General features: G+C 43.9%; 1 protein-coding gene across 4 annotated transcripts in view; it reads right to left on the minus strand.

Annotated features, from left to right (window-relative positions):
* Positions 1–22646, minus strand: part of kif26ab (kinesin family member 26Ab) — a 70784-nt gene that overhangs the window by 41533 nt on the left and 6605 nt on the right. The gene's annotated exons all lie outside the window — the stretch shown is intronic.

A 22646-nucleotide genomic window follows, 5' to 3' on the forward strand; every position in this document is an offset into this window, starting at 1 on the left:
TCTGCTTGGGATGAATGACAAAAGAAAACAACAGCTGAGGAGACTCTTGTGCCCAAAGCCATGCATTTACATATGATATGTGTCCCAGCATGAAAACATATGATAAGCTACAAAATGTGAAAATAAATGCCTCCTCCAGGAAGCTGGAAGCTTCAGTGAACTATTCAAATCCTAAGTGAGGGTAGGACATAACTTTCTCTTTGTTTTAAGGAAATAAACACACATATACACACAAACACACAGACAACACAGTCTCTTAAGAGGCATAAAGGGGCACTACATTTCTGCCCAGCGGAGTCATGGCCTAAGACATGAGCCCACAGCCCATACATAAATGTTTACGAGGCCTCTGCTCCGTGGAACCTCCGAGGTGATCAGGAGGAGTGAAGTAGCGGGGAAACAACAATCCTCTGCCCTAATGCAGTGTCACTTAACACAGCTAACCCAATAGACCCAAAGAGGCAGGCTGAGGGACCCTTAATCTCCTCCCCATGAAAGCAGCTCAATACAAAGACTTTTAGATGACCTTTCTCTTCAAACGCCCACAAAATTAATACCATGATCACGCAACTTTCCTGCAGACTTACAGAAAATAATGCACATGAATCGTCTGTGCATTTCTCTTATGCTCAAAAATGGACAGAAAGCGTCATCCACTGAATTATACTCAACGTGCCCTGATGGATAAGCATAATCTCCATGTCATCACTTTACTTAAAGGACAATTGTGCAGAGGACTGGTCTGATGTTAACAGAGTGGTTCTGGCTGATGATTTACTATATCGTCTACTTACTTTACACATGGAAAAGCACGCGCAGGAGGCAAGCACAACTAAGAAATACACTCAGGATAAAGAAAATCTGAGAAATCTCACAGTGAAGGAGAAACTCTGCTGGGCTGATGACCGAGGGTAGATCAAGTGCAGTGTGGTATCATGTGAATGCTGATGCTTGAGTACGATCCAATGATGAATGGATTTAAATGTAAGAAGCTTATCATAGAGATATGATACTATGGTAGAGTTTGAAAAAGCTGCTAGATCCTGACACACGAGCAATCTACTGTTCAGGCAGGATATTTATGCACCGGATTGGACAGTTCAACTGGAATAAGATGAACCAGTCTATAACAAATTGGAGTGAAATGTGAGCACCACTGGCTGCTTTTTCCACAGTCTAGTCTGGCTTCATGCATATGCTTCCTAGACAGGAAATTGAAGCCAAGCCATAACCAGTCAACTCCGCCCTTCCATCACCCCTCACCCTTTACCCTCCGACCACCCCTTACCCACCTCAGGGCACGGGTAGATGCAAGAAATCAATTTCCCTCTCTCTGTCCGTGCATTGTTAGGTGTTGATTTAGGGGAGCTAATAAAAAGACACACAAAGCTGAGTCCATCTGCTATTCAGTGACGATTCTGGAGGTTAGAGAGCGGGCTCCTCCTGTAAAGCTGTCTGTAAGCTTTATGCCCTGTGGAGTGAATAAAGGGTCAGGGCCACAAGGCTTATGAGGTTGATGGCGCTGATGATGAGGATGATGATCTTGAGGATGTGGAGGAGAATGATGTGTGTATGATGAAACTGAAGGCCTCGGAATCCATCTTTACATGGTGCATAAGAGGTGGAGAAGAGGATATCAAAGCGGACATCAAGATTGGTAGATATTTGACGCATGACTCAAAGAGGGATGCTGGATATAAAAATAAATAGTCACCATGCAGTTGCAAGCTTTAACGGTTTATTTGTGCTATCACATTCAAGCTGACTGCTTGAGAGGTTGTGAATAAGCATAAAGTGGAAAACACGAAACATGTGATAGATGAGTGCACCCAGCCCCAAAGCCATGTTGTTTCTTTTATCATCCATATGATCTATTACTGACAGCTGCAAGTGGGTGTGAAGAGTGGCACTGCTTCAGCCAAGTATGTAATGCACGGCACCAACACAATCCAAATCTTCAAAGTATTCCCGTCGGCGGAGAGGCGTGGAGCTACTTCAGGGCTCTGAGTCCTCGGCCATTGTTCTGTACAAGTGGGAGATGGTTTAGGTTTTCAGCCCGAGGTTTGTCCAGAGAGAGAGAGTCAAACTGCACAAGCGAGGATAAGAGGACAGAGAGAAAGAGAGGTGGGAGGAGGTAGGCCGGGGTTGTGGCCCTTGCCTGGAGGCTTGTGGGTGGTTGTGTTGGTTTACTGCCTGTCAGCACTGATCTTTATTAAACTCTGGGGACAAATGCAGTCAGATGCTATGCCCTTATTATGGAAAGGAGGTGTGCCGAGCACACTGGGGAGAGAAAGGCCTGCCTGTGGAATGAGCCCTTCGCAGCCCTTAGAGACCTAAGTTAGTCTCTGTCCCTTGCACTAACTGTGATGAAAACCAGGGCAGCAGCAGCAGGAGAGAGAGCCACCCAACTAACTGACTGTCTCTCTGGGTTGATGGAGAGTGTCATCACAGACAGCCCATGCCCAGAGGCTGATGGAAACAAGCTCAGCCGTAACCACTTATGGATGAGGGGACAGGGAGAAAGATGAGCATGATTTCTCTCCCGTGCCTCCTTTGGGCACAAATGGGAGCAGGCAAAGTCACACAGGATTCTTCCTGAAATCACACCTCATTTACCTCGTCTCGTCAGTGCACCTTTTCTCTAACCAGACAAAGTGAAACTGCCGTCTGACTGTTTCTGCGCTCAGCGTCCAACGCGCCTCTGATGTGGAGCACTAGACCAGATATACAGTAGCAAGCTGACTTAAATCAAGGGAGGGTCATGGTGATTTGAAATGCATGAGGCCCCTCGCTAGCTGAGACACTTTTAGGCACGCTCCACTGAAAGTAAAATACTCTGGGAAGCCATATTTTCTATTCCAGTTGAGCCCGACAGATTTTTCCAGACATAAAAGCTCCCCATGACCCACTGCAGCAGTGGCAGAAAGAGAAATGAAGCAAATTTGTGCATCCATGATGATGAAGAAAGAAAGCGAAAAGTTCTGGTGCACATCGGCTCAAATCTGAACTGCTTTAAAGTTCTGACGCATTCTGTGAATGTGGTTTACTTTCTTATTTCTCATATCAGTCATAGTGAAATTTGCTCAAAGTCAGTCCAGAACTGGCACTGTAGCAATGAGAGCTTCACTATGTCGTGATCCTCCGTGTTCATTTTAACTGTTCAGTCAACAGAAACACAAGCCAGTTCAACTCCTGAAAGTTGAATTTAAGACCAAATTGTTCAGTCTTCCTCTCCTTCCCCTTCCAGGCTTCTCCTCCATTATTCTGCTAGCATGGAAACATTCCTCAAAAAGAGTCAGGACAACACTATGCTGCTTTATATCTGTCCTCGCTAAACTCTGTTCTCACCAGCACCAGTCCTGTTTACACATTACAATTCTTAAGTACTTCCTATGACTGCATTTCTTGTAAAATCAAGACCACACAGCAGCTGCCAAATCGAATGGCCTTTCAACTCCTGACTTTCCCTTCCTCTGCTTCCCTGTAAGGATGCCATCTCTGTTTACTTGGCCTGAGACAGTGTTGACCTTAACCACACACCGTCTCTATAAGTCTCAAAGGGATTGGCCCCCAATAAACTGCAGGAGCCCAGTCCAGGCCCCGGGGTGAGGACGAGAGCCTCCAGCAGGCCTGCTTTCCCACAGGTAGCCTGGCTCACTCTGACAGCCAAGACGGAGAAAAACGAGCACAGCTGCTGGCCTTGCCCCGGGTGAGCACAGGGCATTAAGGCAGATTACATTCCCAGGATAAAAGCAACACATCCAGTGGTGTAATCCCTCTCAGCCCCCTGCTCCTTCTCAACTATGCCCACCACCTCCACCTCTCTCGCTCGCTTCCCAAGCCGGCCGACCTAACTGAGATCCCCTGAAGGAGCAGAGGACTGGAAGGCCTGTGACTCTGATTAGATATCAGGTAAAGCTTTTAGTGCAGCAGCAGATCTGGGATACAGACCATTAAATTTAACCACTGCCTGCTCTGAGGCAGAGAAGACAATGACTCAGGATGTCACACTAGCATGCTATTTAACTCTGTGGGAACGCCTTTGGTAGAACACAAAATGGGACGGCTCACCAAATCACATCAAACAGATGTTTGCCCCTGTTTGCTGACTTGACAAGATTAAACAAACCTGTAATAAGACTTTCCCCAAACAAGGCAACGGTATCTGCAGCAACACAAGAGCACTGTCATTACCTACCTGAGAATACCGCCACAGACAAAAACATATACGCCACTGCAGTAATGAATTCATCCATCCTCGTGGCTCTTCGGAGGTTTTATTAGAGCACAATGAGATTCTATCAAATAATGATGAAATATCTCTGCCCCTTCTCCGGCATTTCTAATGTGAAATTTGGCCTCTGTCTAAGTGAGGCTACATTTAGAATCTTCTCCCATTATCTTATTTTATGCTTTCACGAGAGATATGATTGCAAAAATCGATTCGGCTCTTTCTTTTCATGAGCTGCCGTCTCACCGCTCCTGTTTCTGTCTGGCTCTAAGCAACTTTTGGAAATTGCAAGAAAACGTCATCATTAAATAAAGGTGCACCAAATAGTAAGTACCAGTTAAGACATACTGAATATCCAATGTCACTCATGTTCAAAAGCTTTATCCTTCAACTCTGCAAAAAGGGTTTGGAACAGAACATTCTTTTGAAATAGATAAACCAGAATTACCGAATTATCTTGAAGACAAACTGCTTACTTATGAAGTCAACAACACATTACAACGAACAAACTTCCACATTTTTAAATCAAACAGACGATTACCTTGTTTAGGGAGGCTCATCAGATTTTTGCATCAGTATTCCCTTAAATGAACAGCCAAGTCCCTCTGCATCAAGCATCTGCTCATGCAGAGCTTACAGGGACAGATGTCACTCTGTCTGCCCTGTGTGATTTAGCCCTGTCCTCCCTTTAACTGTCAGTGAACTGCTGACAGAAAATGCAAATAGACGTTACCCCTTGGTGACACTTTCAACACAAGAAAGCCCCACCTGTCCAGAATATCACAGTGACACATCCTCTGATGAACGATTACAGGGTCAGAGAAATCTGCCATTTGAATAAACACATAAGATTTACTACAAAACACAGTTATGGTGTTTTTTAGAATGTCTGGATAAGATCTGGTGTGACATGTTGCTTTGTTTTGGGCTTACATGGACACAGCTCACTGTACACAGCCTACAGCTTCACCTGTCATCCATAGAGCGAGATGTCACTGTCCATCCCAAATAAAAAGGACCATACATCCTGCTGACCCTCAGGTTAAACACAGATAGATGCAATCACTCGTGAGTCATTGCCAAACCACCCAGCAAACATTAATGACCTTTTATAATGATGTGTCCTAACTCCATACGGTCAACCCATTTTTCGAGGTGCGAGTGCTTGTAGCTCATCTTACCGTGCGCAGAATGAGACTCATGTATGTTTCTGTAACAGTGTAATGACATAAAAGGTTCACTAAACCCAGAAGGAGAAGTAGGTAAAATGTGCGTGTGTGTGTGTGTGTGTGTGTGTGTGTGTGTGTGTGTGTAAGTGTGTGCATGTGTGTGTCTCCCCTTGTGGGGCTGTCTCTTTACACCACACCCATCCATCACTCCAGCCTTTCGCCACTTGGCCAGTTAATTACCTTTTCCTGTTCACTCACGCACATAAAGAAAACAAGGCCCTTTCAGACTGTTTGGACAGACTTCATTCTCCCTCTCCCCCCTTTCCAACATCTCTCTCTCTTTCTCTCTCTCTCTTCTGTGGACCCTAGGCAGCCTTCACTGTCTCAGGCCCAGATCCGTCAAGCTTTCATCAGCTTTGGCCGAGGTCAGACCGTTGGGAGGTCCAGCCTGGACCCACCGGCGGGAGAGTGAAGGACTTCAGCAACTGCCAAAAAGACGTCTTCATTGGACACCTGGTGGTGAATGATCATCATTTTAACTCAATAAGGAACTGATTTCACAGAGATGAAACAATGCTCTTGGTTGCAGAGGGAACAATATGAACTATCCCTGCTAAAGTCTCTCAACAGTGAGAAAAGTAAGCTCAGCTGCATCACTAGATAAACTGGAAGAATGAAAATATTTTTCCCTCTTCAAATATTTTCCACTTCCCTGCCCATAGCTGCTGTGGAGTCAGTCAGACAGCAACAAGGCTGCTTGCTATGCTTTCCTCACCAAGGACACAGTGGATTGCACTTCTGTACACCCGCAACAACAATTGTGCACTTCTAATTAGAATGGCTAATTTTTTTTGGCTCTGAGACGCTCTCAAGGTAGTTTCTCTTTTTCCCCAACCAGGCTTAGCTATGGAAACGAACCAAAATGAGTGCATAATGAAATATTCAACATGCAAGCTGGATAGGCAGGAGCCAGGTGTTGCTGTAAACCGCAGGTGAAAGCATCGGCAGAAGAGGGGAGGAAATGGTGGGGCGAGGGACTGGAGGTTGAAAAGAGGGTTAAAAATCATTTGGCATGCTCACTGACTCAGAGCGCATGTTTAATGACAAATGGAGATTAATGTTTGGTCCTCTCCTCTGAAACTGCTATTGTGAAAAATTATGCATTTGTAAAAACATATGACCACTTACACATGAAAGCTAAAACCGAGCATTTATGGTCAGAATCAAAATTTCACCACTGTTCCACATATTTGAAAAGTCCTCATCAGTGTGCAGAGTGAAACTGAAACAGTGTTCAGTATTTCCAATCATCCACTGGAGCTCGTTGAGAGATCTATTTTTGTCCTGGAGCCCACTCTAAAACACTCAGTGCAGAGCAGAGGATCCTGATACAATAGTTCCTTCCAACAGCCCAAACCACTACTTCACTTGTATTTCAAACCCCTATTCAGTCTATACACAGTGATGACAGCCACCTGCTTCCCCTCTGTCTGAACTGTCACACCAAGAGAGCTGCATTCACTGCGGTTTGTTGTGCGGGGGGGACTTCTCATTTTGACTGGAAAACGGAGCACTCCCAGTTCCCTGCAGTTTATTTAGAGAGTAAACAAACTGCTGCTAAAGCTTATGGCAGCTCCATCGCAGGACTCCCTGAGCCACATTGAGGGTGAAGTGTGACATGCACGTGTGCATGCGAATGGTTAATTATGAAAGAAAAATGCAGAGGGAGTTACTCATGCTCAAACAGTAGTAATTGCATATGGTATCTTCATCAATGTCCTCCAGATCCCATAATGGAAAAAAATCTCAGTCTACACATCAACAACATGATTAGAATTCATCATTTTTAAATCAACATTTAAGCACTTTTTCATGCCAAGCGGTTGCAGTACACATAAACATATGGATCTAGAAGGAGCATGCTGCTCTCATTTTAGATGTCTATTGCAAAATTTCATGGCAGCCAACTTTTGCGAAAATGTGTACCTATACAGTCATAAAAACAGAGTGGTATTAAAGTGATGGCAGGTGAAATGTTGAGTATCCTGCAACAATTATTCTCTCCACTTTCCCCTTGTAATGGACAGTACAGTAATTATGCTGGCGAACTGCCATATGGATAAATATTCCAGCTTTCTGTTGCTGGAGTTTCGGTCTGCCTCCCACTCTCTCCCTCTGTACATGGAGTGACTCTATAGATTCAGTCTGTGCAGATGAAGCCACATTATGAGACTCTGTAAGTGGTTATTGTTGAGCTTGGCACTTTTCTATCTGGCAGATATCTCAATTTTCACTTATCCGCCCATGTGCCAGCGTGGACACGTGAGCAACAGGCTAACTGATTAACATCACAAAGCTGCAGGGACTACAGAACGAGCTAAAGGTTAGCCCACCATTCTGGGTCCTTAACTGTGTAGCGACAGCAAAGCACAAATCACCCTGAGCCAAGGTGAGCTGTGCTGAGCATTGCTACCCCATCCACTCCCAGTCTGCAGAGCAGTATCTCAGAGAGTGACATGCTTTGTGTCTCACAAAGCTGCTGCGTGTCGGCAGAACAATGGAGCAGCAGAGTTGCGAGCGACATAGTCGTTCTGGTGCAACAGCCCAGTGTAGGTACCGCAGAGAGAGGGGGGAATACTAATTTATCATGAAAGATGTCATTACCATGCCAATGACTTCTCAGAGAACACAATTATCACTAATAATAGAAATTTAAACATCAGCCCAGGGCTTTCAGACAGGAAGGGTTGCATTAATGGAAAACTGTTGTCTGTTTATGGGAACTAGATATTGAAGGCTGGTGAGAGCGCTGGTAGAAAAAACAAACTGAGATAAGCACTAACCAGTATCTGTTTTTTTGTTTTTTTTTTCTTGCTAATTGAGATGTCTAGACACATTCAATTGAACATCACCGAGATAAGGAAGTAGGCTGAACTATCTCTGTGGAGAATAGTGCACACTAATCCACTTACTGAGTCTGAAGGATTTTCATTCACCATCCTAGAAAATGCTTGGCTTATCAAAATGTTTTCACATGCACATTTTGCCACTTTGTCTTTTAGGAACAATGGCATCCTGGAAACGGCCTTAAGGCCTACAGCAAAAAGCAACTGCATTTCACTTTTTATTCAAACCAGTTAGTGAGGATTGGTTGGGCTGAAAGCCAATTTTTTTCCCTAAATATCATACACTTTTAACTCGTAAAAATATAAAACTTTATTCTGTTTTATTCATAATGTTTTAAGATGCCATCAAGTTAAACTGAACATATTTGTCTCCTATTACCGATCAAGATGAAACAAGTATAAGATTCTACAGTGCTTCCTTTCAGGTAAATGTTAATGTCGATATGCTAACAGGCTCACAGTGACACTGACTACATTTACATGCACAAAATATTCCATTTTTTGGCCTCATTGCAAATCAGACAAAATTCCTGCAAATGCAAACAAAAATCCCACAAATATTCCCATTTACATGCAGCCGTGCATACTAACATAAAGACGCTAACAATGACATGGCTTCTCACATGCATCTTTTTTGCCGTGCAAATGTTTTGCTAGTTGGTTTGTTTACAATGCAGAGAGCTGAATGCAAACAGGCAAGTCAAAATCCCAAATGAGACGCATATTCCAAATGCGCTGTATAAATGTCCAAAGAATGCTCCTCAAACCTGAATCATCTGGGCGTATAACATGTCTTCATCAGAAAATGCTACATTTGGAATGAGGACTAATTTGGAATATCCAAACAGAATTTGCTGTTTACATGACTCATATCAAACTAACATTACTGTCACATTCAGAATAATAGTGGTAAATTAGTGTGCATGTAAATGTAGCTAATGTTAGCATCTCGATGCTGAGCAGGAATAATGTTTACATGTTCGCCATCTTGGTTTAGTGTGTTAATGTTAGCATACTAACATTTGCTAATTAGCACAAAACACAAGGTCCAGCCAAGGCTGATGGGAGTCTTGTTAGATTTGCAGGTATTCAGGCAATGCATGTAGTAATGTTGGTGGCCTGCTGGTATCATTAAAGATTAAAACAGCAGCACCAAAGTTATTATGATTCATCCACTGGGAACCATGAAAACCTGCACAACATTTTATGGCAAATATTATTGGCCATTTTGACCCATTTTGTTATATTTGGAGTGCTTGGATTGTCTTCTGGTTTTTATAGTTGTACATATTTAACTAAAACCCCAAAATAACAATCTCCTGCTGGTGCTGGAGGCAAAGTCAAGGGATCATCAAAGACAGTGTGGACCAAAGCGGTGGACAGAAAGACTGACGGACTGAGCCAGCAGATTCAAAGACTGACAGTGTCATGCCTACAGCTGCTAGACTAATAGAAGTGACGCTCGAACACATTCCAGGAGACACAGGAGAAAGCAGACCAATTTGTGAAGGCTTTGTAACTTCACCTGTTTCAACGAGCCTCTACATGACAAAGAGGTCCAGCAAATCACCATCCAAAGAGATACGACTTAACTGTGGGAGACTGCCAACCCTGCCTTTTCTCAGCACAGCTTATCACAAACACGGGAACAAGTTACAAAACCGTCTCTATTCTCATGTCAGGGATGCTGACATGGGTGGACAAGGACATCGCTGCTGTCATTTCACATCATGGAATGAAGAGATAACCTTGGAGTTGTTGGCAGCTTTGTTGAGTTCTGAGTTTTTGTCTTAAATTGTGCTCCTCACATTATTCGGGGTCTTTCTTTCTGCCTGCTCACACAAAATGTCACAACACAGCAGAGCTCAGTGAGAGCAGAGGAATTGATCATGATGGAGAGAATCCTGAAAGAAAGGGAAGGAAGATGCAGTTTCACAGCTGCATCGCGTGTTCAGAGCCGCGCTGCAAGGACAGAACATGTCAAACAATGTGAAAATAGAAAGCTTGAGTCTGCCAAGAGATTTATACTTTTGGCTCAAGGGTACGATGGAGTTCATCTGAGTCTGTCTGTCTGTCTGCATAAGCCCTGAGTGATGTGCTTCAGTGCACTTAAGAGCATGAGAAAAACACAGTTAAGAGCAGTTAAATAATAGTCACTCAAGAAAGGAAGAGCTGTACAGTCTGCAGCAGACGGATGCAGACTAATGGATCTTTTATATATTTATGAGAGGAGAATGGAATAATAGCCAGATAAATCATTAAGTCGGAGGTGGAGATTTTTATGCATTACTTCCAATCACTTTGTTTTGTTAATTTCATGAAGTAGACTGAAACAAGAAGCTATTATATCATGTCAGACTGAATCACATGCTACATCTCTGCCTTTTTCAGCTGCAAACACACACACACACACACACATATTCATACGTAAAGTGGGTCTGGGGATGCAGAAGCATGCCCGGTCCATGCTCAGGGTTTGATTGTGGGACTTAGGGGTCAAAGGGTAACTAATTGTGCAACTCTTGGAGGTCAGCATCAGTGTGGCCTCCTGCCAGAGCACTGGAACACCACCTGAAGGTCTGTCAAGAAAGACAAATGAACTCCGACCCCCTGCTGATGACATCGACCTCAGTCAGCAAGTACACGCCATATCTTAATCTGGGTCACGGAGACAGGAGCAGACCACGGCTGCCGGTCTAGACACTACGTGGTGAAGGGGCTATTGGTGATGTTTACCTGCCTGCCTTACACATCAAATATCACAAAAAAAAAAAAAAAAAATCATCCTCCACGAGGTCAAACTTGGCGACACAAGCAGCGGCAGTGGTCTTTTGCTTCTTGTGTAAGATGAATACTCGTTGGCGGTCACTCTGGCCTCCATGTGCACACAAATTGTGGGGAATCAAAAGCAGACAAGCCTGCTTGGTGCAATCTGGAAAATCTAACAATAGCATTCTTGTGTAAGCAGCTCTTTCTTTTTAGAGACCTCGTAAAGAGCTAAACTTAGCTCTGCCTTCAAACTCATGGAATTCCACAAGAGCAACTCTCAGTTTTACACAGTGACTCCCGAAGCAGAGCCGAGCAGGAGGTTATCATTTTTCAACAGTCAATAATTAGCCGACTGCCTAATCAGCTGTTTGTGCGGCGTTCCTGTCCGTGCCTTCTCATTTAGCCTTGTCACAGCAGACGACGGTGCTTTTACCTGCCATGCCATCAGCAGTAATCCACCGCTGAACCACATTGATAGCTGACTCTACTGTCTGGAATGTACTCGCAGTTGAGCCCCATAAAGGAGCATTTAGAAGGTCTATTATGTGTGTGTGTGTGTGTGTGTGTGTGTGTGTGTGTGTGTGCGCCATCCTGTTGTAAAGAATTAACAAATATGTGTGATGGATGGATAAAATCACATGACAGCTCCAGCCTGACGGAAAAGGTATTGTGATGGAGGTCTGGGGATCATCCAAAGAAAAGGGGTGTCTCACTTTCATGATTAACAAAATGTCAAAAAGGATTTCCCTTCCTAAACAGAGACTACAATTATGTGAAGCTGCCAGCCAAAGGGACACGGCCAGATGGGACGTCTCGCTCTCTCCTCTGCTGAACTGTTTTGGAGACAAAAATGACCCAGACCTGTGTCAACAGCTGGGAAAAGCATCCCTCGCTGTGCGTTGTGAAAGTGATAAAAATAACACCATGAAGGATCCTGCTGTGGGTTACACCCTGGACGGGTCTGTTTTTCCTGGCCGGTAGGGTCACTGTCAGCCAGAGCTGGACCTCCAGCCAACACACATCAAGGCAGCACTTTCCTAGCCTCCATTCTCGCCCCTGTCTTTTCCTGTTTTGACAGGAAACAGGAGATGATAACATGGTCGCACAAACAAGCAGAGCTTGCCTGCAACCTGCTGCCGTGCTGTCCTCCTGTGGCAGTGGACGTCTGTTTTCTTTAGAGGGCCTCGTGTCCAAACATACAAAAAATAACACACTCACTGTCTAGTACAAACACGGACAGCAGGCCGCTGTGACGCACGGGCATGCACGCAGACACACCTGACACACACACACATTTACATCACACCTGTCTTCATGCCAAGCTTGAATAACCCCTCCAGTGCTTGGCACAGTCTTCTGTGTGTTGAGCACTTCCTCACAGGCTCCCAGCAGCGTGCCAGCACAGCGTCACACAAAGGAACGCAATAAAACAGACCACCAAAGTCACGGACACAAGACTGAAAGAGGAGAGATGAAAGCCGTGGTCGCCACGGGGAACCAAACATACACTGTGGAGGTGAGCAGAGGAGCAATGTCAATATCTGGCAGAGAGAGAGAGAGAGAGGAAGGGAGGCATCGGGGGCCAAAGGAGGTGTGGACGGGTATCGTCTCTTGTCCAAGGCTCTTTTTGGAATGTGAGCCTTTTATGTTGTCAGGAAGCACACCACGGTGAGACACAACAAGTGGAGTGACGGGGCTATTAGAGAGGCTTTGTTGATGGTGAGAGAAGCTCAAAGGAACAGGACACTTTGATTGCCCTCTCTGATCCCCCACTGGCCTTTGTTTATGAGCTAATTAAGCATTGTTCAGTGGCTGCAGGAGCCTCGAGCCCTCCGTCCCCATAGCGCTACCATGACTTTCAATGGCTACTGTAGGGCTTTTACAACACCCTCTATAACTTAACAACTCGAGCAGGAATCACTTTCTGAACCACTTTCTCGTATGGGAACCAACCTCTGACGATGACTGACTGCAGATGTGAATGCTGTGTGGCTGCATGCATGAAAGAAGTGCATAAAAGAGAAGGAAACACACAAATCAGGTTCAGGCTGACAGGTCAAATCCAGTTCAAATGTGGTGTCCAGTGACCGCTTCTGTGGGAGTTCAAGTGTGCCCTGGTTTCACCCCTCCGTTGGACACTGCAGCCAAAACAGCCTCTCGCTTACAAAGAGATGAAGGCATGAATGCCCAGCGTGGGGCAAGGGGAGGCAGAGGGGTCAGTGGATGCGCAGAAAAGGAAGAGGAGGTAACGTCTCTCTAGATGGATGTGGTAATGACCGTGTGACAGAGGTGAATACATGTTGGTGAAGGAATGCTCACACAGACTCACACAGAGGGACAGCGCTATACAAACTGAATGTGTTCACAAATGCATTTATCAGGGTTGCAGAGCGGTCTGAAACAGCACCGAAAAAGGGAAAAAATGGAAGAAAGACAATCACAATTTGGGTATTCAGAACTTTAGGGTTCCAACTAATGGTTATTTTCATTATCAATTCATCTGTTGATCATTTTTTTCAAATAATCGATGTCATCTTGCTGTCCGCAACCCAAAGATATTCATTGTACTGTCATATATTACTGTCAAATATTCACATCTGAGAAGTTGAAACGACAGAATTTGGCTATTTTTTATTAAAATTTTGTATTTTTTTTATTATCAAAATAGTTGCAGTTTAATAGTTGACAATCAATTAATCGAATAATTGTTGCAGCTGTGCACGACTTAAAAAGGGTCACAAAAAGAGATTAATAAAAGATGTTGATCATATGAATCATTTCTGAACAGCCCATGAACTCGAGCCAAAGGTCAGCATTGCTTTGTATGACTAAGGCCTCCCCTGGAAACCAACACGTTGCATCAACGTCAAACTCAAGCGGACACCACCTGTAAAACGCTGTGTGTGAATAAAACCACACATTTAAGTTTGACCACATAACATTTACGGCAGGACAGATGTCTGGACTTGCAGTGGACATGAGAGGATGGCCCTAAAAGTTTTGGCTCTTAGGAGCTGCTGAGTTGCTGTTCTTGGAGGAGGAGGTGGGGGGCATCGGTTGGACATAGCAAAGGGTCAGAGGCCTCAACAGCAGCATCCACTCCTGCTCTGAACAGTAAAGCTATGCAGGAATTCACCAAGGCCAAAGACACAGGTGTGCTCCCCGAGAGCTTCCCTCCTCTTCACCAGGCATCTGAGGGAGGGAGGCATTTCCGCGTTGCACAGACACGTTCAAAGGCATTCCAGCAATGTTTTTGTTTGATGCATACATTTAGATCGGTAAACAATGGCTACTATCAATTATCTTGATTTAAATACCTCTGAGAGAGCCAGCTAAGTGCCTAAAACACACCACAAAACACCAGCATGTAGCCAAAAGCATACGAACAGAAAGCAGCCGCAAGCAAAAGTGAAATCCATCTCACGGTGTTCACTTAGGCCAAAGAGATAATTCTACAAATAAACCTGTACATATATACACACATACTTGTCCACACTCTCTCACAGGCTTGTTCTCACACTCTGCATGGGAGTCAGGCACTTAGCTGGGGGTCACACACAGTGAGGCCCAACAGCGAGTTCCCAGAACAGCAAGGATAGCTGAGCTTTTATAGGCGATGCTGAGCTGATACTGAGAAGCAAACGCAGAGGATAGAGAGGCAGTTTGGGACTCGTAAACACAGAGGTTTGAGTTTAAGTGCCCAACACACACGTAGGAGATAAAACAGCCCAGAGCTCTTCAGCAGAGAGAGTGACATCATAAAATAGAGCGGCAGTAACAAGAGGGGAAGCATAAAGGACGGATCTATTAATGGGAGTCGGTTCATGGGAGAGAGGCAGGGGAAGGTTTACTCCACAAGCATCCGCTGGGAGTAATGACAAGCTCAAGATGGCATCAGTATATCTCTGCTGATCTGAACAGAAATTAATTATCCTCATTTAGCTGTTTTTTCCCAATGCCAGTGACCTCCAAAGTAAATGTGTTTACTGTAACAGTTCACAAGTTGGTGGAAATGCCAGCTAAGCTCATCACTACAGAAAAAACAGTGACAATTATGACGAACTGGTTTTCTTTACCTCGCTGCTGTTTCACACTTTACTTAAGTGGCTGCCGGTGTTACAGTGATTGCCTCTTCTCTCTCATCTTTATCGCTATGGTGCTGCTTGCACCTTCACGTTCACATCTGTCTTGTGATTGGGTCGTCGTGGTCTGTACGCTGCATGGCTGATCAGCGACAGGGGGGAAACAGAGCAAGATATTTTACCAGGAGGAATCCCGACGAGTCTGCGTGGAAATGTGAGAAGAGGTTCAGGAAATGGCGAGATACCAAGGGTGGGATAGGATTTTTGGCTTCCAAAGTAAATGTCCGCATGAAAACCAATGGTCCAAGCGGTTTGTACACTGAATTGCAGCAAAAAAAACAAGGAAGAAAAAGAAATGGTTGTGGTTTCAGGCTGCTGCTCCAGTGCTCTTCTGTCTCTGGACTCCTCTGCTCCCCCAGCTCATGCTTGCTTGATATCTTTGAGGCATCTGCGATGCATCGGCGAGGTCTCGCATTGCGTCTTTGAACAGTTCACACATGGTAATCGAGGGCAGATTTGCCTCTGATCTGGGGACTTTTTGTCAGCAATCTCCAAAAAATCGGGAATACAACCCTGTGGAGTGAACTTGGAATCATCTGGTTGAATCATAGGATGAGACAGAAATCTAAAGGAAGGTCATCAAGTATCAGAACTTCAGGCTAAACAAACTACAGTGGAGGGAAGAAAGGATGAAAATCTGTCAGTTTTTTATGATACTGTTAAGCAGTATGAAAGCAGCAAAAACCACAACACGTCAGTCCTCGCTGCTTTGGAGGCTTCTCAAACATTTTCCCGAAAGTGCAAAAATCTGAGCAATAGACTGCAACTGCCCATCAAAGACAAACAAGACTGCTCCTGCATCTTGAGTGACTTCTCTCCAGTGAAAATCCATTATGAAAATCCATACAGCTGAGGCTGACCTTTTCACTGTTCCGCCTGTTGAGAAATTCAGCGACACAGTTTTCCTTGGGAATAAAAGCAACTTTGCTGCCATTTTGTAGAATGCATTGCTACGCTATTTCCTTTAAAATGTCAGCAGGCAAATTGCTAAGTCGAGTCACTCAGTAATGAAAGAAACATGCACACCGAAACACACAATTTCCACTGTCGCTTTCCTTCTGCTGCTTCTGACTACAGGAGAGATCCCTGCTTCTGCGCAAATCTGAGGTTTTCGGACATTTATGAGACGATAAAAGGATACAGGATGAAAATGAAGCTAATAACTAAGTGAAGTGTAGTTTCACAGTATGATAAATGGTGTTTTAAACACTGATAATAGGCACCAAACCAGCAGTAAGTCAAAACAGCAGGGCCTAAAGAGAGTCTATATTCTCATCATATTCACCCTAAAGCTAAGCACGACGAGTACCAGAGTAATGGCACTGGCCAGTCACCTTCTCCATCACCTTCTCCATTAACCAGACCACCACCAGGCCTGTGTGGTGGAATGAGGATAAAACACTGGCTGTAATAATGCAATCATAAATTGGTAGCAGTTAAGTTCAGAAAGATGGATGACTTCTGCGGCAAAGTGGAAAGGATGGAGGGACTCTGAATGCGCTTCATCTCTTTCTTTTTCCTCTGGTACTTACACGCACATTCACACATCATCAATACACACACTCATCCTCGCTCACAGAGCTGGACACTCAAGCATGAAATGAACATGAGCAGCGTGAACTCTGACTGGCATTTTCACACTGCACCAGGATTTATGGAGCACTATATACGTATCAGAATGAGGCCCTGACAATAAAGAACAGCCCAACACATACCAGGGGAGTCCAGTCAGACCATGTTAGAGTTAACACAACCCATCTACCAATCACAACACAACCCATCACAATCCATCTACTATTACACAAACACAAATAGAAATCACACAACCATGCATGCATACTGTCACCCAGAGACAAAGGTATATAGACATATGACATGAAAGCACACTGGTGCACTCACACAGCAGCTGCCCACCACAACCACACTTTACTTCTGTTGGTTGCTGAGCGGCTACTCAGGGAAAGGACAGGCTAGCTTTTAAGAAACATCAAACCGCATTTTTGTTCCAAACAAAAATGTAATTGTTGGGATTTTTGTAATTGCAAATTGCTTTGCTAACAATAGAACACAGCTTCTATGGAGTCCAAAGCATCCGTCAAATATAAGTTACAAGAGCTATCAGCTACTTAAAAAATAAGATTCTTCATAAAAGCTGTTCTGATCAATATTCTTACATTAAAAATGGATGCCTGATGTGACAGGAGTTGCTCGTAGTGAAGAACCCAGAGAGAATTATCACCCTGTTTTACATTCTTTTGGTTCAGTCTCACCGCACCCAGCACTGTTTCCAGCAGGATGTGAAAAATAAGCTCTATATGAGTCCAAATAGGACACACACGGTGAGGAACTAGCTAGTGGAGATAGTGGAGTATTTAACAACTAAAATATATTTCCCTCAGGAGTTGGTGGAGACCAAAACAGAGATAAATGGAAAGTAAATAATTGACTTTCATTTGGCAGTTGGCCAGAAACACAACTCAAAATGAATCATAATCTTGCTCCATGTTCAACTAAGCCACTGTTTGTTAACACGCTCACTATATCAACTTTATGAGGTGATAATATGCCAGTGTTGTGTCACAGTTTGCTGCACTGCCCTGACATGGCCAATTTTTAATAGCTGTCCTATCAAAAAATGAAGGCTGAAGAAGCCCCTCCCCCCAAAAAATCTGTATATAATCAGTCATCTTTTAATTGATTTCAGTTTGCATAACAAATTACAATTCCTGCAAAAAGTCTTGCCTTGCTCCTGGCACTTTGACACTGGTTGCTCATTTCCTCTCAACATTTATCACAGATTTTTTAAACCTGGTTCCCTAAAACTAACATCCAATGCTAAACAACTGCCAAAGAGGAAAACAAACAAGGCAATGTCAAGTCCAACTTAGGCACTGTACTCCACTGATCCACTGTTTGCTCTGAGCGAGGGAGCCACGCCCAAACAGCCTGGAGTTTGCTGTCTGCATATCCATCTTGGCAAGGATACACAGCGCTGGCATTCTCTTTCAGCACATTGCTATAAGCCAGGCGATTTGTCTGCTACCACAAGGCCTGCTGTCAATTGAGCACATTTTATGGAGCCAGCAGCAGATTACCTCCAACTCAGTGCTCCTCAATGTCTGTGTACCGCCTTTAAAATTTATCTCAACAACTATGTTTTTCCAATACTCTGAATCAGACTCAATAATGGACCGCAGTCTGCCTCTATCGAGCATGTCTCACTACACCGTGACATATGGAGCCGGGCAGTAGGAGCCCCAAGATAGAATAAAACAAACACACACTCAGAATCACACACACAGGCTGCTGGCCCTAAATTAAGAAGTCAAACTGATTAATTCCCCGCGGTTACACTTCTTGTTGCATTTGTGTTCTTTGCTCGTTGACATTTCTGCCTCTGTTGCTCCGTTTCTGCAGACCTGTGGTGTGCTGTAACACATGGCCCTGTCAGACTAGACTGCAGATCCATTGTTTCATTTCAGTCTGGCTCATTGTAGCACATTATCCTTCAGCAAACAGCAGCAAACCCATTCAGACAAGTGCTATTATGCATGGCAATCATTTCTCAAATACACAAACAATGAGAGACGGCCTAACAATACAGGTGTTGTCACAATCTCAGCATTACCTGGTGTTTTCATTCAAAGAATGCTGTAAAAATGATTGTTAATATATAAAAAAAAGAAAAGATCCAGCCCTCAGTTTTGATTTCCTGACTGAGTTGTGTCTGAATTAAATACACACCTGTGACCTGCTATGAACAAGCACCATAAATAAAGTTGTGCAACCTCAAAACAATCACGCGTACCACTTTAGTGCAATGCTAGCTAGCATGTTGCTAACGAAACAAGGAAAAAAGGAATGGGCATTTAGGGGCATATGCTTATTCTTATTATAGTTATATATTATATTACTATACAATGTTATAGTTATCTAGTGTAGATGAGATGATCAATAATATGAAGCTAGAAACAGGAGACAGTTAGCTTAGCTTAGCTTAGCTTAGCATAAAGACTGGAGCAGGGGGAAACAGCTAGCACACAAAAAACATCTGCTAGCATCTGTCAAGTCTTCCCTTTAAAACCATAACGTCGTTTTACTCTTATGTTTTTGTACAGTTTAAACATGATGTGTTCATTTATGCACTTTAAAGGTGCTGGTCGGCACATTTGGACAGACTCAGGTTGGCTGTTTCCCCTCTTTCCAAGCTTTATGTTATGCTAAGATGCTAAAGTCGCCATTGTAGCTGTGAGTGGTATCAATCTTGTCCACTAACACTTGGCAAGAAAAAACCAATTGGAGTATTTCCCAAAATGCTAACGAAAGTAATATTTTATTACTATTTATTTAAAGATTTGTTACATTCTTTATAAATCCTAATATTGTGGTACAGTTTCTTTGTTAAGAATACACCTCTGGCTAAATACATCAGGCCAACATTTCAGAAAAGACTTAAGACAAGTTAAGATGCTCAGCCAACCATGAAGCCTCTTGTCCTCTGGTCGCTTATTGCCTCTCATCAGCTCATTATAAGGTAATGGTGCAGCTGGCCTCCTAAGTCACACGCTTTGATTGAACGTCGTTACTGAATAGGTGTTAAGGATAATAGGTTGTCTTTACATATCTGACTTCAGTGAATGAGAAAGGCACTGCAACCTTTACAATTACTGAAGGCAGCAGAGTAAATTCCCAGGTCTAAGCAGCTCTAAATAGCTCCTCTCACCTTGACAGGTAACTCTGGGAACATCTGGACTGCTCTCTGTAGACATTACAGTGGCATGCAGCCGCACCAGAAAGGGCCAGATGGCCAGAAGAGGACACATTCAGGTAAACTCTGTCCATATGTGTGTGCGTGTCTGAGCTCACGCACGAGTTCACCTGTATGCATGTGCCTGTGTATGGAGATTAGGTGTGTGTGTCTGTGTGTGTGCGTGTGTGTTACTGGGTATTTGCTCGGGTCGAGCCTCAGTCAGCTCCTGTTTCATCTTGCCTGCTGAAGATGTGCTCCTCTGAATGGTCAAGAAGGCAGTGAAGATGTAAGGAACGGCAGTTATTCAAGGTGGAGAACTCCTCATCCTCCACCACAAATATCTTCACTATCCACCTGATGAAAGGTGATGAGCATCAGCCTTACAGCAGCTCAGTTTCCAGCCAGACCCATCAGCTCTCGTATTTGCGCACCCCAGACCCATTTCCTGCACTTTGCCTCACAGCAATTTACCCTTGAAATAGCGATAAGTAGCAGACTGAGCAGCAACAATTGGGGTCAATTCACTTTCAGCTCACCAAATTAAAGATGTAAAGTGAAACTGCAGCAGACATAGTGAAGATGTGGCCTTCATTCCAGAGCTGCCTGAAGGTTAAGAAAAAATAGGTTTTGTCCAGTGAAAGTCAGCAACATTGAAAAGCAGGACCAGCTGTGAAAATGTGGAAGCAGGAAAGCGAAGGAGAAAGCCTTTACGCTCCCTTAACTACTGACGGAGTTGTTCCACTGTCCACATTTAAAGCACTGTGGCTTCAATGTGCAGCTTCCAAGAGGAGATAAAGGCTGGGAAATGAAGGAAATGAAGGAATTCTCTTCAAAGACCAAAACGTGAACCAACCGAGTGCTTTGTTCTGTGCCTCCATGTCCATTGTACTGTAAGACTGTACTGTACAGTTTGGTTTTTAAGACTAGTGACAATAGAATAGCTGAGTTTCATACAACGATCAAAAGGTAACAATTTTCCTACAAAACCCATTTTTCATTGAGAAGAAAAGCCAAAATTGTGGCAAAATTTTGATTTCAATCAAGAGCTGTCAAACAAAAGATTTTGTAAATAAGTATACATCTAACCAGACATTTGACACCACATTTCAGTACTTAACAGTATTCAATAGTTAAAATAATAACTTTATTTATATAACAAGAGATTACAAAGTGCTTTGACAGACCAAGCAAAGGCAGGCTACTCAAAAGGCAGCGCAGAAAGAACAATCAGTCAGACAGACAGCAGAAGCAAGTTAAAACAAGAAAGAAAAAGTTGGAAAGATGCAAAACATCAGTATAAATAAATACAGATAGGTGCAGCTACAGACTAATTTCAGCCAGTACCAGAAAAGCATTGCATCTCAATCCCCAGAACTAACAGTGAGTATAAAAGAAACAAACACAATGGATGCATATTTATCACGTGAAGAGGTGGCTGACGGCTGCTGAAAGAGAGAACGAATGAAGTTGTGGAATCTTGAGGTAAAGAGGCATTGAACAGCTGCATGCTGAGGCTCACAGATACAGTGCAGCAACGGTAGCGCCATGACTGATGTCTGTGGTCTCTGCACCACTTGACACCAGATTATTGCTTTGCGGTTTAATACAGCCACATGCCATAAAGCAGAAGTCACACTGCATACAGGGATGAAGCAGGGGGACAGCTCAGCCCAGAGTCTCCTCTATTCTCCCCTCTCGTCTCTCATCTCCTCCCCGGCTCTCTGGAGTGCATGCACTGCTGAGCAGGCACACAGGCACGCAACACACACATCACACAGAGCCTCCGGGGCTCAGGTGCTTAGAGGTGAATAGAATAATATGGTCATGCTCTGTTTTAACTCTACGTCAGCTCAAGTTTCACAACCAGAGGGCTTTTTCACACAGCCTTTTTTTCTATCCTTTCTTCCATCCGTCTGCCAGTCACTCTGTCCTGTCGTCTGCCCTCCTGCAGCGAACCTGGCAGCGTACACCTGTTCCAGCCCGGGTCGGCCCCTTGAAACCCTAACCCACAATAAAGACTGGGGGAGCTGACAGAAAGGTCAGAGGTCAGTCAGCGAAAGAGAGGTAACACTCCCCCCCCGACTCTCCTGAGAAACAGTCAGGTAGGTAGACCTGCAGCCATTGACCGGCAGCCACTTAATTCCTGTCTCTCCTGAACCATTTCTCTTACACTGACATGTAAACACACTGTCATCTATGCACAGTACTATTATCAACAAATCAATGCTCCTACTGGCAACCAAACACTCTGCCCCAGTTCTTTGACAGTTATACAAATCCATAAGTGGACAAGCAAGCACAGTGGGAAAATGGGAAATGGGAAAATTAGTGGAAAGTAGGCAACCTACAGTTAATACATGAGATTTGTATATACACACACAAGTGACTGTGTAGAAAGAAGTGTTTATTTCACACAAAACAAAGTCAAACAAACTCAAACGTCACTGACTTTTGGGCCAGGAAACATATGTTGCATGACATAGAGTTGATTAATTTCCTTTCTTCACTGCTTCAGGAAACAAAACCTGATTTGTAACACTTTGCACACTCTGCACTGAAAGTGGATCAAGGGTCAAAAGAGGAACAGAGCACAATAGAATCAAACATGAATCCAAATGAGTCATTTGTGAAAATTGCCGGCCCCATAATTTATGAATTCAACATGAAAAAGCTGGCAAA

Source organism: Chaetodon auriga, chromosome 14 (genome assembly GCF_051107435.1).
Source record: "Chaetodon auriga isolate fChaAug3 chromosome 14, fChaAug3.hap1, whole genome shotgun sequence".
Taxonomy (NCBI): Eukaryota; Metazoa; Chordata; class Actinopteri; order Chaetodontiformes; family Chaetodontidae; genus Chaetodon; species Chaetodon auriga.